Here is a 9,537-nt window from a genome sequence, read left to right as displayed (position 1 = left end):
TCAATTAACAAGCCTCACATGCAGGAATGATTAAGCCGCTCTAGGGCAGCTTGTAAGAAATGATAATTTTACGTACAGCAACTTTCATCCTGGTGGATTTACATACTCTAAGCCTGCTCTTGAGAGGGGTTGAGCATGTGCAATTCCACTGACTTCAATAGCTGTGGGTAATCAGGATCAGGCAGTGTATTCTTACGAGAACCATGTAACCACCTCCTGCTGGTCGTGAGAGGAAGGCAGCATTTGGCCAATGGTTTTGAGATAAACCCTTGTTCTTATGAAAAGCACAATGGGATATTTAATTTTCATGAAGAACAGAGAGGGCCTAAGTCACATGCCCATTACACTGCATGAATCTCAAATTATCTAAGGGTATGTCTACACTACGAAATTAGGTCGATTTTATAGAAGCTGATTTTTAGAAATCGATTTTATACAGTCGATTGCATATATCCACACTAAGCGCATTAAGTCGGCGGAGTGCGTCCGCACTACTGTGGCTAGCATCGACTTATGGAGCAGTGCATTGTGGGTAGCTATCCCACAGTTCCCACAGTCTCTGCCGCCCATTGGAATTCTGGGTCAAGCTCCCAATGCCCGATGGGGCAAAAACATTGTCGTAGGTGGTTTTGGGTACATGGCGTCAGTCGCCCCTCTCTCCATGAAAGCAACGGCAGACAATCATTTTGTGCCAATTTTCCTGGGTTATCCGTGCAGACGCCATACCAAGCATGGAGCCCACTCAGCTCACCGTCACCACTGCTGTTGTGAGCAAGTCTACTGTGGGGGCTGCTGTGATCCAAGTAGCCAATGCAATCATTGATGTTCTGTTATCAAGGGTAGTGACTCTGGGAAATGTGCGGGCTTTTTTAGATTTTAGGTGCATCATATTCCTGTCCTTTGTCACTGGGGAAGAAGTCTTGCAGCCGTACATTCCAGTCCAGTCAGCGCTGTAACACCCCATAGCACTCTGTGGTTGACACATGTAACAGCTCCAGGGCTCTTGCTCTTTTGCCTTGGCCAAGGTACCTTGCCCTACCCGGACCTCCAAGCATTCGACACAGAAGCACCTGCAGCAGCTGGCATTGCTACACAGCAGCAGCTCCTTGCCTTCGCAGCAGATGGTGCAGTAGGACTGCTAACCGTCGTCATCCACCGCTTCTGCTGCAACTCTGCTCTCCTGCTCCCCGGCGATGAACTTGGGGGATCTGTACTGGGTCCTCCTGGGTGCTACTGGCAGCAGACGGTGCAGTAGGACTGCTAACCGTCCTCATCGGACATGTAGCTTGGCTGGGGGTTCTGGGAACGTCTTCCCTACCTTGTGCCTAGCAACCTCCAGGGCGTGGTGTACGGCTCCATCACTTCCCCGGCAACTCTGCTCTCCTACTCCCTAGCGATGAGGTTGGGGGATCCATTCATGAAGCCTGGACAGTAGTAAGGAGCAGTTCAAACTATAGGCTAAGCAAGTGCAGAATGGTGGTAGAATGTGCCTTTGGACATTTAAAAGCTTGCTGGCGCTGTTGGTCAGTCCTCAGCGCAACCAACATTCCCACTGTTATTGCTGCTTGCTGTGTGCTCCATAATATCTCTGAGAGTAAGGGGGAAGACATTTATGGCGGGGTGGGAAATTGAGGCAAATCACCTGATGTCCGATTTTGAGCAGCCAGACACCAGGCAATTAGAAGAGCACAGCAAGGTGCGCTGCGCATCAGAGAGGCTTTGAAAACCAGTTTCATGACTGGCCAGGCTTCAGTGTGACAGTTGTGTGTGTTTCTCCTTGATGCAAACCCGCCCCCTTTGTTGATTTTAATTCCCTGTAAGCCAACCACCCTCCCCCCTTCGAAATAAAGTAACTATTGTTTTGAAACCATGCATTCTTTATTAATTAATTTTAAAAAATGAGATAACGGACAAGATAGCCCGGGTGGGGTGGGGGAGGAGGGAAGGACAAGGCCACATTGTTTATTGTAGCCACAGTAAAAATCAAACTGTTTGAATGACAGCCTTCTGTTTCTTGGGCCATCCTCTGGAGTGGAGTGGCTGGGTGCCCGGAGCCTCCCTCCTTGCGTTCTTGGGCATCTGGGTGAGGAGGCTATGGAACTTGGGGAGGAGGGCATGCGGTTATACAGTGGATGCAGCGGGGATCTGTGCTCTTGTTGACTTTCCTGCAGCTCCAACAAATGCTTCATCATATCCGTTTGCTCCCCCAACAGACGCTTCATCACATCCGTTTGCTCCCCATTAGCCTCAGCATCGCATCCTGCCTCCGCTCTTCGTGCTCACTTAATTCTTTCCTGGCCTCTGCCACTGAATGCCTCCATTCATTAAGCTGTGTCCTATCAGTGCGGGAGGACTGCATCAGCTCGGAAAACATGTCAATCGTGAGTGCATTTTCTTCGCCTTCTAATCTGCGATAACCTCAGAGACGGAGATGATAGGGGGAGCGTAGAAACATTCTACGCTCTACGATTCTGGGGGGACTGCATGGTCACCTGTGCTGCTGAGTTCACCAAGCTGACCAAACAGGAAATGAAATTCAAAAGTTTCCGGGGATTTTCCTGTGTACCTAGCTAGTGCATCGGACTTCAAAGTGCTGTCCAAAGCGGTCACAATGGAGCACTCTGGGACACCTCCTGGAGGCCAATACCATTGATTTGTGTCCGCACTACCCCAAATTCGACCCAGCAAAGTTGATTTTAGCGCTACTCCCCTCGCCGGGGAGGAGTACAGAAGTCGATTTTAAGAGCCCTTTAGGTCGATGGAATGGGGTTGGTTTTGTGGACGCATTCATTTTTAAATCGACCTAATACGGCTAAATTCGACCTAACCCTGTAGTGTAAACCAGGCCTAACACAGAAGGGTTGAGTTAATTTGGCCCTGGTTCAAACCCATGATTTCAGGGAACCTAGGCATTTCACACCTGATACTTTAAACTACTAATGGTTTGTTTACACATGGAGTTATTTCAGAATAGCTATTCCTGAATAAGTCCATGTGTGGATACATGTATTGCAGAATAAGACTACCTTGCTCCATTTTCAAAGTGGGTTAAGCTAAACAGGAACAAGGCATCCTTAATCTGGAATAAGAGTGTCCATATGTGGAGTTATCCCTGAATAACTCCATTTATAGACAAGCCCTTATACAGCCCTTCTGAAATAAATAACTAGTCAAATACATTATCCAAAAAAGAAATGTCACCTAGGCAACTTTTAGTATAAAATCACCCATTTTTGTAGAATAGCTAGATGTGTAGGCTCTGAAATCTGAAAACCCAAATACATTTTTCCAAGGTTTCTGGAGAAAACAAACCTAAGGCTGTTTCATGAGTTTATAGCATTTGTGGGGACTCAGTGCCCTTCAGGATAACGTTTAAACCATGAAAACACAGTTGTTTTACACCCTCCACCTGCCAGTTATGCCTTGCCCCACATCTGAGTATAAACTCTGAAACAGGAGGGGGACTTTTTCTAAAATAAATCTTGTGTATTTTTGGTCTCAAATATCCATTAACACTTCATTCAAGAGCTCATAATTTTCCATTCAGTGAACCTACCCTCTCAATGATGTAACCTCAACTGATCTGTACAGCACCTCCCAGCTGCAGATCAAGCCTTAATGAAAACATTTGCAAACCCAAAATCCTTGTAAAGGGTATAGTCTATTCCTTTCTACAGAGACATTGTGTTTTCCAATGTCTTTCAAATGTCCAGGCTGTTTACATTAGCCATTCTATCTCTCTAAACTGGCTTAGACTAGCGGAGGTACCCGCTGGTTTTCAGCAGCGGCTGTTACTGTAAAGTAAAATGAAAAACAAACCACTCTTATTCTAGATTTTCCTCTAGGTACACCACACTGAAAAGAAAGGGTCAGGGAGAGGACTTCGGGGTTTCTCATAATGTATACGTGAAATTCCAAAAGCAGTGGTGTTTAAATATATGTGAGGAAATGGAGAGGTGGCAACAATATGCCCCACTTTCTCCAGGCTCTATGGAAATTAAAATGCTCGTTAAATTAATCAAGTTCAACCTCCAGAAGACTGATCTATGGGTAACACACTCAGAGAACCTACTATTTAGAAAGACCTCCTGGGTATCACAATGGTGACCGAGCCAGTCAGAAATTAGTCAAAACAATAATTAATGACATTGCACATTACCTGAAAGAGGCCTCTCTTTAAGGGTCAGAACCACAATGTGCATTGTCATGGAAACTACAAGCAAGAGATGGTGAAGAGGCGCTTCAAATTAACCTGCAAGGGTAACTGGATGTACCACTGGTCAGAGTTCCTATCAGTCTCTGCTTTCACTTTGCTGATTTTAAATTACTCAATTTTCTATCAGATGACCAGGTTTTGCACACTTTAACGATGCCTGTTTATCTTAGCATTTTCTATGGTGCCTATTGCCATAATATTCTAAGCTCTTTCTGCCAGACACACAAGGCTATTTCTTAAAGTGACACTGTCAGACTTGACCTATGATATGCAGAAAATAGTCCTGTTTGGAAGCTTTTTGTTTCTCTTTCTCATGTCCCTTCATTCACCTCCTTTCATAAAATAACTGAATGATTAGGAATGGCCCCACAGCTGAACCTCCTTTTATCAAGCATCATCATGTTACCACTGTGTTTTCTGTAAAGTAAGCTGAGTTCAATAACCTTAAATATTTCAGTAACTCATGGTCATAACACTGGCTAAGATACTGAATAGCACTGAGGAATCAGGTAAAGAGCATGACTTCAGATTCCCAAGTTTCCTGTGACCAGCAATGTAAATTTAGGGCAGATTGTGTAACATTGGGTAACATCTTAGTCAACCCATAGCCTCATTCACTTCATTGGGACTATATGTGGGGTGAGGTACTACCGAATACTGTATGACTGATGCTACCACAAGCTGGCCCTTAAAATCATGTTTCAAGTTCCAGAAAATTGGATACTGGTTGCACTTACACCTCCACCTCGATATAACGCTGTCCTCAGGAGCCAAAAAAATCTTACGGTGTTATAGGTGAAACCGTGTTATATTGAACTTGCTTTAATCCACGGGAGTGCGCAGCCCCGCCCCCCCGGAGCACTGCTTTACCGCGTTATATCCGAATTCGTGTTATATCGGGTCACGTTATATCGAGGTAGCGGTGTATTTGGATGCACTTTGTCTTTATTTGATTTGGAGGGAGAATAAAATTGAATAAAAGACAATGCACGGAGCATCTTTGGAAGAAGATACAGATTAAGGAGCAGATTTTCAAAGGCACACATGTGAGTTAAGCACCCAACTCCCACTGGCTTTCCGTGTGAGCTGAGTACCCAACAGCCTTTGTGCCATGGGAAATATCCCATATCCCTTAACTAAAATATATTGATATAGTGTGATTCTTGCAACTCTCATTGCATGTAAAGACCCATCTTCATCATGTTTTTATCCCAGGGTGATACACAATGTGCCTGCTGGCACCAAATGTAAAAGTTATAAATCAGGGGATGATGATTAATGTGAGATGTGGGTTCTCTTCCTGGCTCTGCCACTGGCCTGTGGGGAGACCTTGGGCAAGTCACTTCACCTCCTTGTGCCTCAGTTTCTCCACTGTAAAATGGGGATAATGATGCTCTCCTCCATTGTAAAGCACGTTGTGAGCTACTGATGAAAAGTGCTATATAAGAGATAAGTATTATTACTGTTCTTTCAGATGGTGACAGTAACATTCTATTGCATTCTGTTTCTTTTGATTATTTCTCCCAGCTAACATCGGTTCTTCCATTCTGTACTGCATAGTTCATTTAACAATCACAATCACAATAAGAAGGTAAGGCTTTGGATATTTATTGCCTCGGGTCAATGTGCTTTGCCACTTTGGCTGTTAACTCAAATATTGTTTATACACACAAACAAATTTTCAAGTGCTAGGAGAAACAATTCAGTATTCTTCATGTGATTCACCATATACAAATCACTTTAGCCAGTCTTATTTAAATTAGTAGGATCTACCCAAAATAACCTCATCACAGTAATTCATTCGTATTATCACAATAATGGCTTAATGCACTGTAGGCTAACAGATTTTTGCCTGCCATTTGTATTACATTTGGTTTTAAAATAAGGAATTGTGCATGTAACCACCACATATATTAGGTGAAATCCTTGCCCAACTGAAGTCAATGGCAAAATTCCCGATTGACTTCAATCGAGCACTGATTTCACCTATTGTATTCAAAACGTACATTGATCATTTAAATATTGCTTTCCAATATGCATGTCCCATGTTTCCTTTTGTGTGTCATACTGTTCTTTAGCAGTATATTCTTTTCAAAGTTAAACAACGTAGAAGAAAGAGTAGTACAAGAAGCTTGCATAGAGTTGGTTTTGGGACACAGTCTTGTCTGTCAAAGCATGAATGGAATTCCAAAATATATTTGATGATAGATTCAGTAGTGTTCTGAGTTCTACCTGTATTCAGCTAGGGAACGAAGCATATAAGCATAATTAAACATAGATTAAAGAGGTACCTCACTACAAGAAAATAGCCATAATATAAGCTGTATTCGCTTGTGTGTGTTCAGCTGACAATGTAGACCGCAGTGATAATGTTTAAGGAGAAAGAAAGAGAAGCTAAGTGATTTCAAAATGCTAACAATTCTTGGAAGCTGGAACATGAATCAAGAATTGGAGATCGAGAGAAAGAATGGTCTTGTGGTTAAAGCACTGGATGCATCCCTAGGAAACGAGTCTCTCGTATACCGATTCCCCTGTAAAGGAAGGATATTATTTCCCCACCATACTCAGGAGACTAAATTAATTAATAATGCCTGTGAGGCTCTCAGATATTTCTGTGATAGACACAACATTAATTCAAGCATGGAACGGAGGGATGTTTGTTTATTTTTTGGTATATATGTTACCTGTGGTATAGTTGGTGGTTACAATGTTCATATATGTATATCTGTATATGTATACACTCTCTCTTGTTTATTCTGTGAGTAGTTCTTTTTCTCCCTGGAATCCAAAATCAATGTCACAGAAAGGCCAGTCAGCTACTCCTACCTACCAACTACCATACAAGAACAAGGTGGAATGAATGAGAAGAGAAACACGTTTAAAACAGATACAAGGAAATATTTTCCTAAACCTTTCAGCCAAAGGATACTATAAAGAAAAAATACCTTTCTAAACTTGGCTAATTGACTTGATTATATTTAACCTGAGTAAATGTAAGTTGTGGTTATTCCCTACATCCTCCTTCCCCAATTCCTTCCGACTTTACATCCCATTTTAGCACCTTGTCACAAATTAGACTGTTAGCTCTTTGGCGCAGGGACTGTCCTTTATTCTGTGTACAAACAGCAGTTGGTGGGACTGCCATCCTGAACAGGGCCTCTGGGTGCCACCACAGTACAAACAAACAATAATAAAGGAAAGCTCAATAGAGATGAGAAGTAGAGGAAGAAAAATCATGTTAAACACAAACATTGGTATGATGTAGTCAAATGTAAACACTTCTGTAGGAACACAGTGGGAAAGGTCAGACAACACAATCTGTACAATGGAAACTAAAAGAGGAGAAATAAATGCAAGAATAATGTGTTTACAAAAGCCAAACTAGGAGACATCTAGTCTCGCCTAGGCAGAACTTTTGTTTAGTTCAAATGGAAGTGTCAGTACAACTGCTACACTACACTAACCAAACACTATATTCATTTTGTTTTCATATTACGGAAATGAGTGGTTCTCACCCCACCTCCTAATTTGTACATCATTCCAAAGTAAATACGTTCAACTTTACCATAAGATTTTTACTTCAAAATAGCATCATGTCACTCTTTCTTCTGTTTATAGTGGCTCAACATAAGGGGAGGCGATTTGAAAACTAATAATAAGCAGTAAAAGGCCAAAGCAAAGGGAAACAAAGGAACACTGTGATGTGACCTTTAAACCTCTTCCTGCAGTACTGTAGGTTTTATCCTTGCACAAATATATTCCATCATTCAAAACACTGAACATCTTCAGAGAGTTTTCCTACTTTTGATAATTGGAGCTTTCTAACAATACTTTCCCCCGACACTGAATTTTAAAGCAACCATGCCAAATTGTAATGGAAATTAGGCAGTCCAGCACAATGAGTATATATATATATAAGTATGTTGATTCCCCTTTCCATCCTCCACCCACATACCCACCAGGCCCAAACCCACTTACAAGGAGTGACGACCACTGTCTGAGATGGCAAAACCCTCACTGACTTCACTGGGACGAGGATTTCGCCCTACGTTTCCACTGGTGGCTGAGGCAGAATAGATAGTAAGCACACCCCATAAAGCATCTATGATGATACATGGGGGGACAGGGCCATGGTCTTATTCTTTTTTCCCCACTTAGAAAAGCAAGCCCACTCCCCGAAACAACTTCATCTTGGTCCAGTTCTGCAGTTGAAACCAGGAGGGGCAATGGGTCACTGCTGGTGCTACCTTCAATTATACCTATTGGCTTGCTAATTTCACACGTTATCATGCCTGTGTATTATGACCACTAAAACTAACACAGAATTGCTAAGCAGTGGTAGAAGTAGCCTCCGTATTCAACGGATGCAATCAGGGCTTAAATTCAGCTGTAGCTGTCCGGAGCAGAGCTCCACCCCCTGGAGGAGTTTTTATAGCACACTGCTGGGGGGTGGGGGTGGGGGGGCGCATGTGGCACTCTGGGAAGTACTCTATAAGAATTTAAGTCCTAGGTGCAATCCTCCTCCTGATGAGGGGGCACTGACCATCCGTAGCAGCACCCTCTGCCCCAGCACCACAATCCTAATCCTAGCCTGATGCAAAGGGGAAGCTCTGGAGGGGGTGGGGGAGAGCAAACCTGCCCCACACTCTCCTAGCAGCAGTGACTCTTGTTCCACGGGGCTGGGCCTTGAGACCTTGTGCATGGGGTTGCAGATCCATTCAAGTTTTGCCTGGTTGCCTCTCCATTATAGTGGAAGGGCAGTTGGACCAAATTGGAGTGGCATTGCAACATAGCCCACAGGTCACAGAGCCATGCAATGCCATGTTGCAATGCACAGGGTGAGTGCAGGGCAGGTTGCTCTGTCTTCCCCCCCAACAAGGCCTGCCCTCTGCACCAGGCTGGGATTAGGGTTGCAGTGTGGGGCCAGAAAACATTGTCATGGATGGTTGGTGCCCCCAGGTCACAACACCAGAGCATGTGAAAATTCATGTCATAAACCTCCTTTTGTCAGTTACATAATATGCTTGAAAAGGCACCTAATGGCTGCCGGAGCAGAGAGGTCAATTCCCTACCCCTTTAGCTCCACCACTGGCAGTTCGTGTGAACTAAGGGTGCTCAAAATACTGGAGGAACTGCTCAGCCCATATGAGGAAGCCCAGAACGAATGGAGATACTCTCCATAACATGTAAACACATACAGCTTTTCTTTTCATTACAGGCAGCACTGTTTGGTAGGGGTCAGTGCTGTGGATCTAAAGGTCCAGCTAAAGATGGCCAGGAAACAAAATCTTCATCCCACTAAAAATACAGTGAGGTTTTTT

This window comes from Chrysemys picta, chromosome 11 (assembly GCF_011386835.1).
Source record: "Chrysemys picta bellii isolate R12L10 chromosome 11, ASM1138683v2, whole genome shotgun sequence".
Classification (NCBI taxonomy): Eukaryota; Metazoa; Chordata; order Testudines; family Emydidae; genus Chrysemys; species Chrysemys picta.
This window is presented reverse-complemented; position numbering follows the sequence as displayed.